A 22,490-nucleotide genomic window follows, 5' to 3' on the forward strand; every position below is an offset into this window, starting at 1 on the left:
TAATCAAACTTCCATAAAGATTTTTGGATACTGAAGTGAAAATAACCACAGACATAGAGTGAATGAGATAGAATCCAAAATTTGATGATCCATCTTGGTCAAAGTGCTCTTTCCCTAGATTGCATTAGCATCATGGATTTTAACATAAATGCAGTACTGTTACCAGTCTATCAATATATTTTACAAATAGATCTGGACACTTTATGGTTTAGAAATACTCTTCCAAGAAAGTGTCCTCTGAAGGAATTTACACTGTCATAACAAAGTATTCCCTCCACAAGCTAGATAGAGCTACAAAGAACCATTTGTTTTTCTGTGTATCAGAACATTGGATTGGGACATGAAAACATTCCAAAGCATCATGAGTCTGAATGTGCTTTCTTGTACTAGAGAAGAAAAGACCAGGGCCAGGGCCAATCAATCATGTATCTTCTTCAGCAAAGAAAAATGGAATTTATTTTACAGTTGTCATAGATGAAGACTCTTTTCCATGACACTTCTGTGCACTATATGAATTATTCTTACATGCATTTTTGTGACTTTGAGGAAAGTTGCTAGTTTGGGTGGGAAATAGATTTTGTGGATTCTAGGGATAAACTATTCCCAACGTGTCATCATTTTGATTGCAAATTCTTGATCTAGAATCAAGAAAGAAAAAAAAATTGTAAAAAGGAAAAGAAGTCCTCTGGCATTTATATTGTATTAGGCATTATATTTAATCTAGAGGTGGCAAAATAAAAAGGAAGAAGCACATAGTTTTTGTGAAAATATTACATCATTTTATATAAAGAACTTGAGCATGTGCAGATTTCAGTATCCTCAGGAGTCCTAAAACAAATATCCTACAGATATTCATTCAAGAGACATTCCTTAACTCTTGTTACATTTGTCAAACTGTATTCTTTTACCTTAAGTACCCATCTCTCAATTTTAGCCCCAATACTTTAACAAAGATGCTTTTTTCTCAGTATTGTTGGGTGGGCAATATAGACACCTGTACCCTAATGAGGAATCTGTGAATTTGGAATGTCAGGTCATTTCCAGTAGGTTTTTTGTTTATTTGTTTATTTTGCCACATTCTTTATTCCCTAATTAAAGTGTTTAGTACTAGGTAAATAGTATCAATCTGGATCTTTTCCCAAACAAAGCTCAACATGGATCTTTAAAATAAAGTTGTTGCCCAGGAAGATGTCTTCAAAGGAGGCTTTGCTTTAGCAGTGCAAAGATTTTGAGAGTGCTCAATAAGAATACCTTTCAAAGCATGTGGTGCCACATTCTGTCCTACAGAAGCAATAGTGGGGCACAATTTTCCCTGAGTAATGGCTTTGACTGTTGAGAACTTATATAGCAGAAAACTGCCTTTGTTTGATAGACTATTTATGGGTGGGAAGGTAGTTCATCCTGCCTGGTCTGTGACAGCAGAGCTAAAATACTTCGTGATCGCAGTCAAAGGAATATGTACCACAACATAATGGAATCGACAGCAAAATTCTACTTACCATGAGGAATATACGTGGGTATTTTCTATTTGATTCTTTTTTCATTTTCAGAAAATTCTTATTTAGACCCATGTGTAATACACTGAATATATATGTTTTCCCCCAAAGTCCATATATTGAAGCCTAAATCTCGGATAGGATGGGATTTGGAGGTGGAGCCCTTGGGAGGCAATCACGTCATGAGGTGTCGACCTCATGAATGGGATTAGTGCCCTTAAAAATCATACACATGAGAGAGCTCCCTAGATCCCTCTGCCATGTGAGGACACAGTAGGAAGATGTCAGTCTCTGAAGGAAGTTGGCCTTCACCAGATGTGGAATCTACTGTCACCATGAGCTTGAACCTTCCAGTCTCCATAAATGTGAAAAAAAAGTCTATTGTTTATAAGCCACCTAGTCTATGGTATTTTTTTTTCATGGTAGCCTGAATGGACTAAGACACCATGGAACAGACTTTTAGACCCACATTGACTATAACCTACCATCTGAAAAGTACAACTCTATAATAAATCAGTAAAGTAAGGGAAAGCTAATCTCCTCTGAATAAAGAATTAATAGGCACTTAGGAGTGATGGGAGAAGTGGAAAAAGTCAAGGAAAAAGAAAGCTGGAATCTAAAAAACTGGAAAGAGTCTAGAAACTAGGAAAAAATGGCCAAAAAAAAAAGAACATCTCATTGACCAAATGCATGAAGGCATCTAAGTGAGGGTTAATGGTCTATTTTAAATTTTCTAGAGACAATAATGTAAATGACCATTAATTGCTAGAAAACATCATTAAAACTGTGCTGCATTTTCAGGTTTGTACCTGTTACAATTAGGAGAGATGGAATAAGGAGAAAGTGAATGAGGTACAACAAAGAGAGATGCAAAATATGGCAAGATCCTTCAGATACTGGAGCAGTTCATTTAAGCTCAGAGCACATAACACCCTCCCTCTCCCAAAGCTCCCCCTGGTGTGGATGACATTAGATATATGTCAAGGACACTGATGTCATGGAGTGAAGACAAGTCTATTTTCTTTGGCTCTACAAATCTTAGATGACTACAGATAGTATCTGGAGTACCCACCCACATTTTATTCAGAATTAAGCTAAGTGTTGGGGTAAGTTACCAAGCTGAGTATTTCTATTCAGAGGAAATGTTTCACAGAAGCACACTCTATCTACTCAGCGCTTACAGTAAAAGCATCATTTACTGGGGACTTGGTGCTCTTGCTCTCGAGCATTCAAGGGTGCTCTCGTGCGCACGCGTGCTTTGTGTCTTTCTCTTTCTCTCTCTCTCTCTCTCCTTTACGAAGACCTTAAATACTCAAAAACTGATGACTGGTCTGCCCTTGGAAAGGCAAATTTTGCAGAGCAGTCTTTGAGCTCAGAGCAACAAATCAACTCTGTCTGTCCTCATGTTAACACATGTACTTTCTTAGGTGTCAGAGTCTGGCTTTGGTATTTGGTGTCAGTATTTATTCTTGCTTTCTCTCCCCTATGCTGGTTTAACCCAACCACTCATCTGGTTCCTAAATCAATCTTGACCAAAGTGGGCTAGAGATCAGCCAGCTTTGATCTACCAGCTGGTGCCATCTGAAATGATTCTCATTGCTGATAAATCCAGCACCCTGGAAAGCTGGGGTGAGCTCAGGTCATCTGCCTGTCCATTCATTGTTCCTTGGCCAAAAGCTAACCTCTGCTCTTTGTCCAACTTCATCTGACAAGGATGCCTACATTTTTAGAGGGTCCTATCCCAAACTCCAGTCAACTTGACTGGCACCCTGTGCCTTTGCCTGGCTACTGGATCTCCTCACTTGTGTGCTCAGCTACAAGCAGGAATCCTACCAAATTGTGTGAATCCCCTCATCTTTCCCCCCCACATGCATACATCCTACTTATGTTAATTGACACCCTTTCCAAGTCCCTGGAGCTACCATGTCCCATGTCATGATTAGCTCTTCTTTGAGGCCAGCATTGGGCAGGATTTTTTTAATGGCCACCCACTTCCCTGCCCCATCTCCATTTATAGCCACCAACTGGCCCAGATGACCCCATCTAATCTAACTCCACTTTTTCCTCTTTCTCACTTTCCAGAGTGATGGGGCGGGGTGGGAGGTACAAGAGTCTTATGAACTTGTCCCGTGCCGGGTGGAAACACTCAACATGAGGCTATTTTTAAAATGCTTTTTGAAAAGAACCTAACAAATATCAGACCTTTTCTGTTTCTTTCTCAAGATATGGGAATATCATCATAGAAATATTTTTACATTCTTATTTTTCCTTTCATCATAAGTCTGTTTCCCTAAAATGTTTTCCAAATTGAAGATTATGTGTGTCAGGTCAACTTTCCATTACAACAACAAATATCTGAGACAAACAACTTATAAGAAGAAGTAGTTTGTTTTGGCTCAATTTTGGAGGTCCCAGTGTTCTGACTAATTGGCTCTGTTGCTTTTGGACTTGTGGTCTAAAAATCAGGGTGAGAGTACATGCAGAGCAAAACTACTTACCTCATAACTAGTGAGTGAAAGGAAGAAAGAGGAGGAGATCAGGGTCCCATGGTCCCCTTTAAGGTTACAACACCAGTGGGCAGAACACCTTTCATAGGCCCTACCTTTTAAAGGTTCCACCACCAGACAATAGTGCAAAGCTGAGAACCAACCTTTTAACATATAGACTTTGAAGAGCATTCAAGATCCAAACTGTAGGGCTGGGGTTGTGGCTCCATGGTAGAGCGCTTGACTAGCATGCGTGAGACACTGGGTCTGATATCCAGCACCACATAAAAATAAGCAAATAAAATAAAGGTATTGTGTCCTTTTACAACTTAAAAAAAAAAGGATCCAAACTATAGCACCAATCACTGACCCCTGGAAAGCAGCCTCGTGCTTCATGCTTAACTATAGGTGTCAGCTCTTCTCCATGGAAACCCATCAGCAGTAGCCTTCACTCTCAGCTTGGCTTGCAAATGCTCCCTTTACCTCACCACAGGTACACCACAAAGACGCTTTTAGCTTTATAATTTTTTAATGCACACTCTTTGCTCTGCAGAGTGATTAGTTTTATGCCGCCATGAGATAATACATACAAAAAAGCATTAACAGGTTTGGCCATCACTGCAAATCAAATCATACTGCGTCTTCTCTGAGATAAGATTTGTTCCCCTCACGTTGTAGGGGGTCTCCCGTTGTTCTCTATCCTCTGTCCCACATATCTTTTTAAATGCAAGTGTATTTAAATGCAAGAAAATTAATCTTTGTCTAAGAAATTCATACTCTTAGAGAATGTTAGTAGTACCTTGGGATAATACCAAATAATAGAACAACAACAAATGTTTTTCAACCCTATTACCAACTCTCATTCCCAGGTCTGAGTGACCCACACTGAGTGAACAAGTACTTCAGAATCATTGATCTGTCTATATTTCAGGCCCCACAGATAAACTAACATTGCTTTTTTCTTCCCAACAACTCCCAACCAAATTTTTTTTTTTAAAGAGGCACTAATTCTGTTTAGGTTTGAAGACAGAGTTGTGATTTCTAATTTTTTTTATTTGATCAGAAAAAGAAATATGATTGCTGTTTGAAAATTTCCCCTCCACTTAGAGAACAAATTTAAATAGCATTGATGATGGTAAAACATATGCTTTTCCCAAAAGTTCCTTCCAAAATTAAAGAAGCACATTACTGTCAATCTCACTTTAGTTTCCTTCCCAAACAGCATATTAGTTCTCAGATATGCTTCTGTGGGAGCCCCTGCTGTGTGAATATGCTGAATCTGTGCACTGCACCAGATTCATTGGGATGGCAGCTATCGAAGTGCAAATAATCACTCAGGAATCGACAAGCCGCAGAGTCTTCTTTTACTCGTGTTGACTGCAATTCACCTGTCAAAGCCACTTTATATCCCTGATATGTGTGCTATTAACTCTGTCATAGAAAATTAATCTAAGTGATTTAAAAAATTATTTCTGAATTTTAAGAACAGGTGACCGAATTTTATATAAATGGAAGATGACTTTCTGGAATTCTACCGAAAATTCTAAATGCATCAGGAGTTGCATTTGTGTTTGTCCCCCCACTTCCCTCTTTGAGAAAATTTTACAGTTCGGCAAAGCCTGACCCAAAATAACAAAGAACTGGAGACAGTAGCCCAGGCAAGAGAATCTGACCCCACCTGCCTTTTCTCTCCCCAAAGGCATCTAGAATAGGATTTCTTTTTTGTTGCCAGGAGAGAGAAAGAGGCAGAGGATACAAAAAAAAAAAAAAAAGTTTCTTCCTCTATTCAAATAAAATATAGGAAGACGCTGGTTAAAATTACTCTACAGAGAGATTTTTCATAATTTCAAATGTTTTGGCTGGCTGCTCAGAGAGTTCCCACAAAGTTATATCTACCTTGATGAATTCACTACACCTCTAGGTCTGGTCTCAGGCTGGTGGGTTAAGAAACTCGATTTTATTGAGTACATTAGAAGCACCTCTGTCACCCCTCAGAGGCAGACTTGCTTTAATCAAGTTCACAGAGACTGAAAGCCTGTTTATTATTGTATAATGAGAAGCAAGCATATGGGAAGCCGAGTTATTAGAGGGTTTCACAGAGAGCGCAGAAGCAGAACACAGGAGTGAGGTGATCTTAAAATGAATCTCCCAGCTCAAGGTGCTTTAGGCCGTCTCGGCAGCCTCAGGAATAGCTGTGCCAATGAATCATAATGCCAATTTATTGCACTGAAGTTCTCTCCTCCAGGATGGTGTTTGGATGCCTCAGCATTGATTTGGAGAGAACTTTCTTTGTCCCTGTTTCATTATTGACCAACTCCTTTGGTTTAGACATCTGAGGATATTATCTTGGCTTCTCCTCTTTGGCAACCACAGCAACCAACCCCATCTGCTGTGTTTAATGCCCAAGTCTTGGAGACGGTTGTGTAGTATGTGCAAGATGTGTGTACAGTGCTCACAGGTACTTGCTACAGCAATTCTGACAATGAGTAAATCTAGAGATAATTAGTGAGCACCTACCATGTGCCTGGATCTCTAGTAGTCAGGGTGACAAGTACAGAAGAGGTATAGACAGATCCTGCTTGGCCTCCAATGGGGTTAAGTCTTAATAAGTTGAAAATGTTGTAAATATTATAAATTGAAAATGCATTTAATACACCCAAACTACTGACCTTATAGCTCAGCATAGCTTACCCTAAATGTGCTCAGAACACTCATGTTAACTTACAAGTAGACAAAATCATCTAACACAAAGCCTATTTTATACAAAACCATTGTATTAATCTTTGAATATTATATAAATATTCATTGTATAAATCATTGACTATCTTAGGAAATTATTTAAATACTGTACTGAAAATCAAAACCAGAATGATTTTATGGGAATGCAAGTCACCATGAGCAAGTCAAAAAGTATCAGTTGTAACACCCCGAGTCAGAGTTCATCTGTACGGCCAGCCCCTGAATGCTTCTGTCAGTCTGTGGAGGGTAAAGAAATGTAAATACTTAAAAACCATAAATGGTAATATAAAATTATAAATGCAAAAGGAGTTAAAGATGGAAGAGTCACTACCAAGTTCAAGGGGTGACTTCATGAAAAAACTGGGGCTAAGGTAGATTTTAAAGGGTGAAGGGGAGGGGAAAAATCAGAAATTGAGGTAGAATTAAAACAGTCTGGTAAGTGTTGAAATGTTGTAGGCATTCAAAGATGTAGGGTGAATAAATAAAGGAAGATAGACGAATAAGATCCCTATTGTAGTGTAGGGAAAAGTAGAAAAGTCCTGAAATCCAGGAAGAGTCAAAGAGATGTGGCATCTGACTAGATATACTAAAAGTACTAGAGATTCTCTTGGAATGGTTGTTCCTTTCCCAACTGAAGGACAAGCATGTTATGGTGGCATGACTCGTTCTGTAGAAATTCTACTCAAAAACTCAAAACTACCATCTTAATGCAATTTTTAGACAAATTTTCTGTAATGATCTTCATAGAGAGTTTTACATAAGAACCAACTACCTATAGCATTGTCTATTCACCCATTCTCTTTTTCTAAAATTAAGCAGAAAGATTGACCCTTTTATTTGTATTTTCACCCAAGTTTTTTTTTTTTTTTTTACCCCTCGTTCTCCTTTTCCTATTCATTTATCCACTCAAGAAATATCTAGTGCTTATTATTTCCAGGCATATGCTAAGCATAGAGTGTGCTCTTGTTCAAGAAAACTGACAAGATGCCTACTCCCTGGTGGAAAGAATAGACAAGAAGTGATAAATAAACGAGAAATACTTAAGAAGAAAAAAATGCAGAGAAAGAGAAAATACCTAATAAGAAAAAACTTGCAGGAATAAGATGCAGCAGTAGAAGATGACTGTGGGAAAACATGGTGGTCTGAAGAGCCTTCTCGGAATGGGAGACATTGAAGCCAAGACTTGAATGACACAAAGGAGCCAGGTTTGTGTGTGTGAGTATGTGAATGTGTGTAAGAGAGAGAGAAAGAGAGAGAGAGAGAGAGAGAGAGCGCACGTGTGCCTGCATGTATGCACATGTGCCAAATGGAAGTGGGCCATGGGAGCCTCATGGTCCAGGCAGAAGAGCAGTCTGTGGAATGGCCCTAAGACAGAAGAGTCCATAGAAAATTTGAAGACCCATAAACAACAGTAGTTTATCGTAAGTGTATTGGGTTGAAGAATGGAGAATATGGAAATAGATGAAAAATACAAGGCATAGCTCATAGAGCGTTCAAAGGCTGAGTAGAATTTGGATTTTTGTCAAAGGTAAATAGGATGCTCCCTCCAGTCAGAATAGCAATTATCAAGAATACAAGTAACAATAAACATTGGTGAGGAGGTGGGGGGGAAGGTATACTCATACATTGCTGGTGAGACTGCAAACTAGTGCAACCTCTCTGGAAAGCAGCATGGAGATTCCTCAGAGAACTTGGAATGGAACCACTATTTGACCCAGTTATCCTACTCCTTGGCATATACCCACAGGATTTAAAATCAGCATATTATAGTGACACAGCCACTTCAATGTTCATGGCAGCTCAATTCACAATAGCCAAGCTATGGAACCAATCTGAGTACCCTTCAACAGATGAATGGATAAAAAATGTGGTACATATATATAATGGCATATTACCCCATGATAAAAAAAAAAAGAATTAAATGGCATTTTCTGGTAAATGGATGGAACTGGAGATTATCATGCTAAATGAAATAAGCCCATCCTCCCCACCTTGCCAAACCCCCCCCCCAAAAAAAAAGCCTGAATATTCTATCTGATACGCAAATGATAACTCACAGTTAAGTGATGGGGAGGGAAGAATAGAAGTTCACTGGATTAAACAAAAGAGAATGAAGGAAAGGGAAAGGAGATGAGAATAGGAGAGGATGAAGTGGACATAACTTTCCTATGTTCTTATAAGAATACTCAACCAGTGCAATTCCACATCATGTACAACCACAAAAATGGGAAGTTATATTCCATGTATGTATGATAACGTCAAAATACATTCTACTGTTGTGCGTAACAAAAAAACAACCAATAAAAAAATTTAAAGGTAAGTAGGATGCTGACAGATTTATGCTTTTGAATATTCCCCTGGTTTCCAGCTAGAGACAGGTTTGAAGCATGCAAAGTAAGTGTACAGGAAAGGATGTAGCCCTGGTGATAGTCAGTGGTAGCTTAGATTGGAGAGTGACTAAGTAGGTGGATTTAAATCACATTTTTGGAAGTAAGAAGTTTATTAAGGGACTGGAATTTAGGAGGGAAGGATAGAAGAAAATAAAATGTCTTCTTATTAATGTCTCTCTCCCCACCGTCTTCCTATACAGATAGTCAACAGACTATTAATGATTTTTTCATTGTATATAACTCATTTTTCCTACCTGAAGTTAAAGAGGAGTTGAATAGCAGCATATCCCAAACAAATCAACTCTCTGATTTTAGACAGTACAACACATAAGAAGCAGAAAGAGATGAAATAAAATTCTCAAATGGCCCTTCTAATTGTTGAAGAAAGAAAATCAGTAGCTACTAACATATATTTGTCATATCGGTCGTAAAACAAGAAACCATTATCTTTTGTTATTAATCTGCTAAAGAGACCACAAATTATGTTATGTTCCCTATCTTTGGCCTTTTTTTTTTTTTTGACTGAGTTGAAAAATTAAGTCTGTAGGTTCCTTGGTGTCCTGGATCCTTGCCTTAAAACAGCCAATACCAGGAAGACTTGTTCAATTTAAAGTCTGATCATTAAATTAGAAGTGACTTAAAAGAACTAATTACACATGGGAGATTTGTTCCTTTCAAGTAGTAGGACACAGAGCCCGTCACATCCTGTATTCTAAATTACAGTTATGGCCAAAATGGGTCCTGATCCAAGCACAAAAATTCTTCTCCTATTTTGCAATTCTCAATTAGAGGTGTCAGTCCTAATTGTGATTTGGTTCACAAGTCTTACAACACAAGTAAAAGCCCTTTATGGTTTTTGTGTTGTTCTCTTCTCACATTTAGCCACCACTGGGAGGTACTTATCTTTAGACAGTCCACTGACTCCACAACAAGTATATCTTAAAGATCCATTTCTTGTTTAAGAATCATGCTTGTCTGGGAGAAGATTGTCAGAAATTCAGAACGTCTGATGAGCGCATCTAGGCAGTGACTATGTAAAGCAAACAGAAAATGACAGTTCCGTCCCTGCAGTGTCAGGAACTGCATCATGACTTAACTTCTACCTTAAATGTTTGTCCATAACGTGATGCTCTAAAACTAGTTTGCAGAACAGAACCTCCTCTATACTTGTCCTTTCCAATGCCAGGACACCCTTCTGTTGCCAGACTTGTGTCCCTGAACTGTTTTCTACATGATGATTCTCTCCTTCTCCTCTCTAACCTCAAGAAAGTCCTTGATTCATCTTGTAAATAATCTTCTAAAGATCCTGTTTCAACCGCATCTCACATCATTCCTGGATGTGAAGGAGAACACAATTTTTAGATTTAGTCTGGAAATCCTACCACAGAAACTTCATCCAAGTAATTGCATGCATTGTATCCATCTTTCTAATATGCAAGTCTGGGTTCCACATCCAGGAATAGAGCAGAAAAAGAATGGTTATGGATTTAATACTGTCCCCAAAATTATTAGGTTGAAGTCATCCCCCCACAGTACTTTGGAACGTGTCTTTATTTGAAAATAAGGTCATTGAGGATGTAATGAGTTTGATTAAGATGGAGTCATGTTGGAGCAGGTTGGGCTCAATCCTTTATGCCTGGTGTCTTTATAAAACAATGCCATGGGAAGAGACAGGGGCACACAGAGAGAAGACCACATGAATCAGAATTATGATGCCACAAGACAAGGAACTGCCAGAGGCTAGGGGAAACACCTGGCACAGACACTTCCCCAGAGCCTACAGAAGGAACAAGTGGCACATATTACTGAGCCCCCTAAGAAATAAATACCAGGATCTAGAAAGTGTCCTGCAAAGCTTAACCTTCCTTATGAACTGTCATGTTCTTTATTGAAAGATCCTTTTATTTTAACACTATATATATATCCTTTTATTTTAACACTTTCATTTTAACACTTTTATTTTAACACTTTATTAGTCATGAAGACCTTACCCAACTCAGAAGTTCCTGTTTGCCTAGGCCAGGAGTCTCCATCCTAGAGTCATGCTAGAAGAATTCAGGTGATACTATCCTACTTGTATAGAACTCTCTCAGCATCTTCCCACAGGCCACATTACCCAGCTGCATTACCAAGGAGGATATTTTCAAGCCAAACACCACCTTGGCATAGCCTTTGGAACAGAGGTAGACCCAAATCTTCCATATTAGAAAGAATAAAACTAATGCAATGAGTTGGATAAAATTTCCGTGGTAGGACTGCCAGATGAAACCGAAATCATGTTCCCTTTTGCATCCAGGAATGAGAAGAAAAGTGTCAAAGCAGGATTTTCAGAAAATTATTTATTAAAATGCATCAGGGAGTATCCTGAGGTCAGCAGGGAGAAGGGAAGAATCCTAGTGTCAAAGAGTTAAGGTATAGATGATCAGTACCAGAAGTGTGGCTTAGCATTGGAAAGGAACAACCATTTAAGTGCACTGGAAGTACTGTTGTGCAGAAACTTCTAGACCTTCACCCATGGTCATATGGACAAAAAGTAAAAATACATAGGAATAAGATATACAGTTTGAGGGCATTAAGAACTCAAAGCTCAGCAGAATTGCTATAACAAGTTAGGAATGAGAGCCCTCACCACACACAACACTCCTGATGATGGATATTTTAGGCCCCATGGAGGCTCCAGGGAACTGCTTCTGCAGATTCTGTCACCAACAAGAGCACCAGGAATGACAAGCAAATCCTGCAGTGAGAGGTAACTCGCTATGTCACAGGGAGTTCAAAAAGGATATGTTCAGAGCCCTGCATGAAATATCATGTAGGAACTAACTCACCTGGTTGGTAGAAATTTAAAAAGAGGATGTGGGCAGGGCATGTGGAGGAGGGGCCAGAGAAAAACACTAATTGGTGATTCCTCTTATGATCCTGATTTTTATTCCCAGGAAAGAGTGACCTGAGAAAAGTAAATGGAGTTTTCTTCTTGAATGTAGCTGGTGTTAATGAAGAGACTTATATGAGCATAGTGTCGATCACAGAAAAATCAGGAATACATGTGAGAGTTCTGATGATCCGGAAATTTTAACTAGCGAGTTCACACCATTATTATTTATAAATCAATTTCATGAGTGAAGGCCTATTTGCTGATTCTCTCACCTTATCAGGGGAAGAAAAGATGAATATGTGATATGCCTCAAGAGTCCTTAAAACTTGGTTAATCTTATACAGAATAGAAGCACAGAAAGGGGCAGATGTAGATAGGATAGGTAGGGGCAGCTTCAAGAGAAAAGATGGCCCAATGCCGACAAGATGAATAGATCAAAATGGAATTCAACCAGTAAAAAAAAAAAAAAAAAAAAAAAAAAAAAAAAAAAAAAAAAAAAAACAGCAATTTTTAAAAATATCTAAAAGCTGCTTTAGAAGTGGCATGCTTCCAACTTCTCTAACAAAGTAATTTGCCTTTCTAATAAGAAGTACCTCAGTTATGATTCTGGGAAAGTTGAATCTCAGAGGAAGTTGCTCAAGATCAAATAAATTATTAAAAGAACCACGGAAAGATGCTAAAGCTCCTGAATTCCATCTGGCCCCTTTCTCTCGCCAAAACACTAAGCTTGTGATTCTGTTGCAACCCCCTGAACCCAAAATAGGGCTAAAGCATGGCAGGACATGGAATCACCTTTCCACCTAAGTGAAAGAGTTTCCTTTCCTCAGTGCCAATGACTTCAGCTTTTTCCATGTATTCCTCATTAGAAATTCTGTCACCATCTTTTACAGAAGCCCTACTTGTGAGGCTAAATGCTGAACTGTTGGCTTAATATCTTCTGATTGAAAAATGGGCATGTGTTTCTCACTTCCACCTCACTAGGTTTGGACATAGCTCCCCTGTGAGGAAATACGACTCCATGTCCGACAGCTTTTACAGCTGCAAAAGGGCGTGGGACCCAGTAAGGGCCATGGGATTAAGGGGAAGGAGGAGGGATGTCACTCATAGACTGCTGGGATGTTCCCAGCTGCATATGTGGTGTGGGTGGAAAGGGGAAAATATTGAACAGGAAACATGGACACATTTGGAACATTTTAGAGAGCAGGCAGAACCCTAAGGATTATGTTAGGATCAAGACCTCTATACCAACCAATCAGAATATCATCCCATGAGAAGAAACACAGAGAACGAATGTGTTGACAAATTAACCCTTACATTCAGTGCTCCTTACATGTGAAAGAAACAGCTCTTTATATATCTTCTTCTTTTGGCCTACAAGCTCTGTATCACATGGGTATTAATGTAGTCGGTTCTATTAAATTATAAGGAGAAAAAAAGAATTTACTCCAAATACTATCTCCCCTATGGCCCTCATAGTCTTCCTGGATGAGATTCTCTTCTGTAGAAAAAAAAAATGGCAGCCATTTCTAGGAATAGTATATATAAAATAAGGAAGTATATTCATCCAGAGAGAATGTTCTAATGTTACCTGGGGATTGTCATAAAAGGGCTGCCTACACCACAGAGAACTCAAAGTTCAAGTTACTCTTCCCAACAAAAGGAAAATTAAGAACACCACTGTTCTTAATATCTCTGTTAACAACAATGTCACTGTTAACAAGAGTGTCACTGTTAACAACAATGTCTCTTGAGTGAGAGACCCAGACAAACAAGAGATGTATACCATCACGTCAGAGGCAAAGTCATTCCTGAGGTAAAAAACAATCCTGGGTGTTTTTGCACAATGCTGGGTAGAGAATAAACTATTTAGAAAGCAATTAATAAAACTCTATGGTGAACCTCAAGGTAATTTTGGGGGGCATAAATAGAGTCAAAGGTTTCTGAATTTGTTTAAAACTTAGAATAATTACTTTTAAAAATATCTACAGATGTTTATCAGTCAGTTTCAATACAGAATAACATAAGATACATCTGGAGCAGAACTCTCCAAGTGAATCAACAGCACATGGGTCATGTGAGATGAAAAAAGAGAATTCCTCAGCCCCATCATCAATTTCTATTGAGCACAAATTAAAAGATTAGTGGTTCATATCAGAACATTATTATGTATTACATCTGCCTTACCATGTGACTGCATTTCAGTTAACTATATTGTGAACTATTATTCTCATTTCATAAACTTAATTCTATTTCAAATAAATATACCATAAACCATCTATGGACCAGGAATTATGCCAGATATGTCCTAAAGATATAAAAAGTATGAGTTCCATCATTTTCAAAACACTTTTATCTGTTTTGTGATTCCTACATCTTCTTCCAAATACTACTATAATAAGCCAGGTGGAATGCAAGGGACCAGTATAATGACAGTGGCTTCACAGAATGCAGAAAACAGATCAACTTCCCAGCTTAAGAATTCTACCTTAATGTAGGGTATAGTAGTGTTTGCCTATAATCCCAGCAACATCAGAGGCTAAGACAGGAGGACTACAAATTCAGAACCAGACTGGTTAACTTAGTGAGACTCCCATCTCAAGATAAAAAATAAGAAGGGCTAAAAGAAATAAAAATAAAAATAAATAAAAAGGGCTGCAGATGTGGCTCAGTGGTAGAGCATTCCTGGGTTTAATCCCCAGTACCACTCCCCACACACACACATGCACACACAAGCAATTCTTCCTTTTACTGGAGACACTGCACTGCATAGTAAAAACTTTTCACATCACTACACACTACTTTTCTGATTGTTTTTAGAAATTATTTGGTAACCATATAATCCACTGAAATGGAATTTTAAGTGTTCAAAAGAACTTTTGAAGCCAGGCACTAAAAGTACATTTGGGATCATGTAAAATTTTAGGGTGGCTATTTTTGAATTGTGCTCATTAATACATATTGCTGTGCTAAAAATGGAGAAGCCACAGTTGAACTAATATTTAAGCGATATAATAACCTGGAAATCTGGAAATTTCTAACGCCTTGCTTTCATCTCTGGGCCAAACTAGGAGCTTTCATTAAAATGAAAATCAAACTTAAATAGCTTGGACACTTTCAAGCTGTGAACATCAACCATATGTGCAAACCTGGGCAAGTTCTGTCTCCGTGGGATTTTGTGAGTGGGAGGAGGAAATGGATGATCAGATGACTGGACAGATGTTCAAAGAGATCCTGGGATGGCAAGTCAACCTGCATCCATTTCAGCTTCCTTAGAGGCAAGCAGAAAGGACAAACAAAAACCTGGAGGTAGAGCAAAAAAATCAAATCACAAGCCGTTAGACAAGCAGCTTGAGGACACCAGATTCAATTAATAGCAATCACAGTTTCTTAGCAATGAAAACACTTTAGAGGAAGTGAAATGAAGGTGTAAGAACCTAGTCAATTTGTTACTACAACAGTGGTGCTTTAAATAAGAGAGTATCGAACTCAAAACAGTTTTTCAAATCTATGCATCATAGCTGATATAAAAACAAAAAGCTCAGACTTGGACTTCATGAATCAGAAGTAACATTTCCTTTGCCTTTGATTTCCAAAGAAATGTGAATAATGCTCTTTTCTGCTTTCAATGGCTCACAAGAGCCTATGTAGAAAGTACCTTCTTTAAAGAAGTTTGCATAAAAACCTAGGAAATTGAAGAGACGAAAGTAAAAAAAAGTCTGAAGGAATCTCTTTTTATATATGTTACTCTTTCAGGGATCTTGTTCACTGAGTTTTCTTACTGTGGTCACTGGGATCAGTATACAGGACGAACAGAAATCACAACAGGTCCCCATGGATAGACACATGGACATCAGGACACTTGTGACACCATTAAACAACTCACTCTGTGCCAGCTGATTGAAACCATTTCACACCTGTCTTCTTGGAATCCACATTTAAAGCTCTTCAAAACTGTTCAACATCTAACTATTCTGAGTTATGCAGAGGTAGCTTTAGTGGACCTTGGACCCTCATGAATGTTGCCAAACCATTTAACTACTCGTCTGTCTTCCTCTTCCCCTCTTCCCCTCTTCCCCCCTTCTCTTTCTTCTTCTTCTCCTTCTCCTTCTCCTTCTCCTTCTTCTGGATTGAACCCAGGGGTTTTACTACTGAGCTAAATCTCCAGTCCTTTTTTGTTTTCTATTTTGAGTCAAAGTCTCACTAAGTTGCTGAGGCTGGCCTCGAACTTGCAACCCTCCTCTCTCAGCTTCCCAAGTTACTGTAGGCATGCACCATCACATCTGGCTGGTTGTCTTCTCCACACAATTTGTTCTAGGACCTCCCTTCACTTTACCTAACACTTCCATTTGCTTTGATTGAGGAGTCCACTTTCAAAAACCTGTTTTGCTAAAATCAATATTTGTAGGTTTAGTCAATAACTGAGAGATAAAGGACTAGGTTAATTAGATTCTTCTGTCTCCCTGCTCCCCAATGTGTTTATCAGGTATGAACCTATTTTCCACTTGCTTGACTAAGTTGGTACAGATTTTTTAATAACTAGAGATTCTCAGCTTCTTTTAATTATATAGTTTGCATGAAAAATAAATAAAATGAAAACTTATGTTTACATCAACCCTACACACTAATACTTATAGCAGTTTTATTCACAATTGCCAAAAAAAAGGACTATCCCAAACGCCCTTCACCTAGTGAGGGGGTAAACAAACTGTACCTATAAGAGAATACTAGTATTACTCAGCAATAACTTTACTATCACTGTCACATCCTGTAAAAACATGGCTAAGCCCCAATGCAACATTCTAATATTAAACAAAAGAAGCTAGACTCAAAAGGCTGTAAACTATGTGATCCAATTGACATGAAATTCTGGAAAGTGCAAAATCATGGGGACAGAAAACAAGTCAAGGGATGGACAGAGGCTAGGGTGGGAACATAGGAGCCTGAGCAAGCATAGGGAGCTCTAGAACTGTTCCTCATTTGGTTGTGGTAACCATGCAATCTGTATGCATGTGTTAAATGGTGACATGACATTTTACTATAAGTAATTATACCCTAGAGATAGAAATTAATTAATAAATAATGGATCAACATTTGAAATGAGAAATACAGAATGATGATTAAGGCACCTGAGAATCAAAAAGAAATATGGCACCTTCTGAATCTGGACTTACATATGGTTGACTTTATCGAGTCTCCAGATCCAAGAGCATTACTAATGAAATCAAAATGTTATAAAAGAAAATTAAGAACAAATTAGCAGAATGAAGCAAATACAATTTCTGCTTCCTATGTTTGCTTCCCAACCGTGCTTGCTTAGAGTTTGACATCTTCATAGAGGACATTATAAGGGCAGGTAGATCTAAGTTTATGAATAGGCCATGCTCCAAAGGCCTCTCCCAAAGGCCTTTGTGAATGAGGAACATATGATACTGTCTTTATCCATCCCAGCTGCTATAACAAAGCATCTTAGATTAGGTAATTTATAAACAATAGAAATACATTGCTTACAATTCTGGAAGCTGGAAAGTCCAAGAATAAGGTGCCAACAGATTTGGTATCTGGTAAGGGTTCCTTCTGTGCCTCAAAGATGTCAACTTCTTGCTATATCCTAACATGGTAGAAGGAGCTAATCAGCTCCCTTGAGTCTCTTATATAAGGGCACTAATCCCATTCTAATCACTTCCTAAAGTCCCCAACCCTTAATACTATTGCCCTAGGGATTAGGTCTCATATGAATTTGGGGGGTGGGGGGCCACAAATATTCAGGCTGTAGCAGGTATTATGAAAAATGTTACAGTCAGCTCATATATTTCTAGACGCGTCTTCAAATCCTGCCTACCCACAGTGAAGGTCAACAATGGACCTTTTGGTGCTAAACTGAGGATATAAATAGGTGGCCAAGGGGTTGTAGGCAAAAGGAAGCCTGGGGGTCTGAATCAATTCACCCTTCCTTGTTGTAGGGCCAGTCCTAGGCAAACTTTAGAAACAAATGAATTGAGTCTTCAACTTGCCATCCTTCCCATAACCCCCTTCCTGTTCTCCTAGCCCCACATCCTAGGGGACACTTGTCTTGAAGAGACTTCAGTCCTCAGTGGAGGGTCTATGCTCGGGTCTGTGGCCCTCCTCAACAACTCTGCCAACTGGGTTTTAGGAGCAAAATGACTTCAGAAAATTGCTTTATGTTAAAGTATAAAGAACAAAAAGTCTTTTGATTCTTCCAGAGGTGTTTGTAATTAGAAAGAAATGCACCACTGAATCAGGAGTAAAACTGGTAATGTATTTACTTTAACACCATTCATTTTAAATGAATATGTTCAAACCTTAAATATAGTTTCTTGCCCAAGACAAGAAGAATCTAACTCAAGTAAATCACAAATTTGTAACAATGTAAATATTTAAAAACAAACCAAAAAAGCAGTTTAAAAAAAAGAAAAAATTCTATGTTCAGTATTTGCAAACAAAGTTAGTGTTTAGGAATGAACTAGCTCCAACTACCACCAGTTATATCACTTTTGTAATTTTTCTCTCCTTGTTCTTCATTCCTACAATGTTTATATAAACAATGGAAGAGTTTACATATTAAGTTCTTAACACTTACAAATGAATCTAGGAGACAAAAATTCAGCTTTTATTTATTTTTATTTTTTTAGATCAGTGGAATTCTGGAATAATCCTGTTGCACAACTTTCCCAAAACTTCTGTCATTCAAAAAACCACCTTCATGGTTTTTGCCCTATCTCAGACTGCTGTACAAATATATCCTTCATATTTTTCTTCAGAAGTTTCATTGAAAGAAAACTCTATTTAAAATAAAAATAATTAGTAATTAGATATTAGTATACTATATTAAGTCTGAAAGAGTAAAATAATCAAACCCATTAATAAACAGGAATGTTCCTAATAAAACATCAACAATATTTCTAACAGAATCCATGCAAAGCCACAGAGCAGCTGCAAAACATCCAGTGATTTCTTTCTTTTACTGATGTGATTCTGCAATCTGTATACGGGGTAAAAATGGGAGTTCATAACCCACTTGAATCAAAATGTGAAATATGATATATCAAGAACTATGTAATGTTTTGAACAACCAACAATTAAAAAAAGAAAAATAAATAAAAGATCAGTGCTTTCTTACCTTCCAGCTCCCTCTCTTCCTTCTATCCTCTGAGCAAAGTTCACTGAGATAAATATGTGCTCAACTCATGGCAACCAATCTAGTACTGAGCTGGGCTCCCTTCACCATGAATTAGCTTTCTATGGTTGCCGAAACAGAGTTCCAAAACTGAGTGAATTAAAACAACAGAATGTATTGTTTCATAGTTCTGGTGGCTAGAAGTCTAAAATCAAATATCAACAGAGCCATGGTCTCTTTGACAGCTCTAAGGGACAATCTTTTGTTATCTCTTTTAGCCTCTGGTATTTGCTGAGGTACTTGACATTCTTTGATTTATAAGTAGGTGCTTCATTCCAACCACATGGCTACAATCTCCCTTTGTGTCTTCATGTCATCTTCTCTCTCTGTGACCCAATTTCTTTTAATTATAAGGACACCATGCTGGATTAGGGTCCATTCCAGTTTGGACTTAATTACCTCTGTGAAGACCCTGTTTCCAAATAAAGTTACATTCTGAGGCATGGGTGGTGAATATTTCATCATATCTTTGGGGATAAGACCCAGTTCGACCTATAACAAGCCCTTTTAATCATTCATCACAAGTCCAAACACTATGGTAGATGGTTCTGACTCCTTCTCCCTGGATGTTCCACAATCAGTGCGTATTGCTTCAGTTGAGTCATCTTAATTCTGACTTCAGATGTGATCCTCATGATCTTTGACAGCTGTGTTTCAAAAGTTCTAATGTCATTTTAGATTGTCTTATGAATAGAAGCATATGCACCATCCTTTGCTAAACTTCGTTCTAAGAAGCCCAGCCTAAGCTTAGTACTAGCCAAGTATGTATTACCCTCTGGGTGGCATGACATAATGGTGAGAGCTTATAACCAAACCACAGAACCTCATCACTAGCATGCAACTGAAAGCACCTCTACTTATTAGCTGTAAGTTACTGATTCTTTCTAAACCCCAGTCATCTTATCTTTAAAATAAAGATATAATTTTATTATATAAGAGTGATGGGGATTGAAAAAAATTACATACAAAGTACTCATGAGCACAGCCCAGGCAAATGCTAGTTACTCAAAAAAGTTGGCAGAAATGATTAATAGTAACATCAGTTGCTAGTTTAAAAGGAGATATTGAGAATATTAATTTCTGCAGCTTTCTAGGATTTGTAAAATATCACAATGATAGTGCTGGTCTGGTCTTTAGAGAGTGTGGTCCAAACTCTGTGTCCTTCAGAGGAATAAGCTGAACACCTGATGGAACAATTGCCTTGCCCAAGTTCCTAGGGGACCACTTGGAAGTTTCTGGGGTTCTCTCATCATCAGTAACATCCGAAATAGAAATCTTTTCCTAAACCCTTTTAATTAGACACGATCATATGTGTGAAGTCTTTCCTGAAAACAGCACAGGCTAATGAATTTTTTCCTTTCTTGTTCTAGTTTTCCATCAATTCCTTTCAAATGTCAGTGATAAATCCCTAGTAGGAGGACTTAATCAAACTGAAGGTGGAAACAGAAAATGTGATGACAAGCCTGCTTAAATTAGGCATAATAAGGTTGTTTTTAGAAGTGAATTATACGGAAATACCACTTATTTTCATTCCCCCACCTGGCCCAGTAAATGAATGAATGAAATTGTATAATTAACTTTATAAATCCTTGAACATGAAGTTTTCCTGGTTTTCTAAATTTAAACACCATCCAAAATGAAATGTTAGAAATGAATATCCTTAAAGAAAGAGGGAAATTAAAAATTACAAAATATATCTACCTCTTTAGATTTTATTAAATCTCTATGCTTAATAGTAATAAAATATAATATCATTCTTAGCCTTTTTCCCTTTGTCTCCTGGCCTCAGGAAATCAGAATTGAGCTCGGCAATAAGTTCAATGCAAAAATTTAGAAATGTCGTTGTCTTGGTTTTCTGGCATGATTTTTTCTAGTACTTTCCTTCTCTTCCCTGTCCTTTCTGGCCACTCTTTTTCTCCATTCACTTGTACTTTCCTTTATTCTCATTTTCACTGAGATCCTCTTCAAATACTAAATATTGGAAAATGGAAGACGGAGGATGCTGAATTGTGCCCCCTCCAGATTCATACGACAAAGCCCTCATTTCTATTTCCTCAAAAAAATGACTATCCTTGGAGATAGGGATTTTAAAGAGATAATTAAGCTAAGATGGGGTTACTGGGTGGACCCTCATCCACTGTGACTGCTGTCTTTATGAGAAGAGATGATTAGGACACACACAGAGGTACAATTTGGGAGGACACAGGGAAGACATCCATCTGTAAGCCCCAGAGAGAAGCCTCAGAAGAAATCAGCCCTGTCGACACCTTGACTTGGGCTCCACCGCAAAATAATGAGAAATATGAGTGTGTAAGCCATCTAGCCAGCAGGGTTTTGTTCTAGCAAACAAAATTCTAGGCAAAATTCCTCCACCCAGGGACTTACAATCAAGAGGGAGAGGCAGGTGGGAAATAGGAGATTACAGTGTGGTAATTGCTCTGAAATATATAAGCACAAGAGAAAGAGTTGCCCAGATTGAAGGTGGGAGACCCCAGAGAGAGCATAGAACCTTCCAGAACAAAGGAAGAGTGTGTTCCTGTGTCAAGGTCAGAGTTAAAACACAGAGGGTATTGAGAGATTTCAGGAGGTTTGTCACAGCTGAAGTGTGAGGAGAACATGGGAAAGAGAAGTCAGAAAGCAGGCAGAGCAGTGGGAAAGACGCAGATCAGAAGAAGCCTCCCCAGCCATGCTGAGGCTTTAGGCCTTGTTTCAGAGGGCAAAGGGCAAACATGGAGGCATTTAGGCAGAAGAGGGATGTGGCAAGCCAGCTATGGGCTCCAGGTGTGTGAACTATGAGCACTGAGCACATAAGTGGACTGGACTGACATTGCCTCTCAATTTGGGCTAGTGACGTATGTGTGTCCTTTTTGCTCTCTCTGCCTATGATCCCCACACAGCACGAGGTGGGTATGACCTTCCAAGATGTCAGTCAATCTGACAGCAAGACATCACAAAGCTAGACTCAACCCCCTGAAACCTGATCCCTTGCCTCATTTGAATGGTGTCTCCCCAGTAAAACCCAGGTCTAAGGCATGCTCTTTCCCTTTCTTGCCTGCCTTGTCCCCCCTTTTGGGAGCTGTGGCTGAGGAGCAGTTACTGAACCCAAAAAGGTACTTTCTGTGTCTGTGTCTCTATTTAGTCAGCCAAATTCACTTGGAGTGACCCTGATTGATTGAGTCACATGCCCCCACAGAGGGAGAGAGTCAAAAGATCACTACAGATTTTCTTTATCCATTCATCTACTGAAGGGCATCTAGGTTGGTTCCACAGTTTAGCTATTGTGAATTGTGCTGTTCTAAACACTGATGT

Source organism: Urocitellus parryii, chromosome 9 (assembly GCF_045843805.1).
Source record: "Urocitellus parryii isolate mUroPar1 chromosome 9, mUroPar1.hap1, whole genome shotgun sequence".
In the NCBI taxonomy this organism is placed as follows: Eukaryota; Metazoa; Chordata; class Mammalia; order Rodentia; family Sciuridae; genus Urocitellus; species Urocitellus parryii.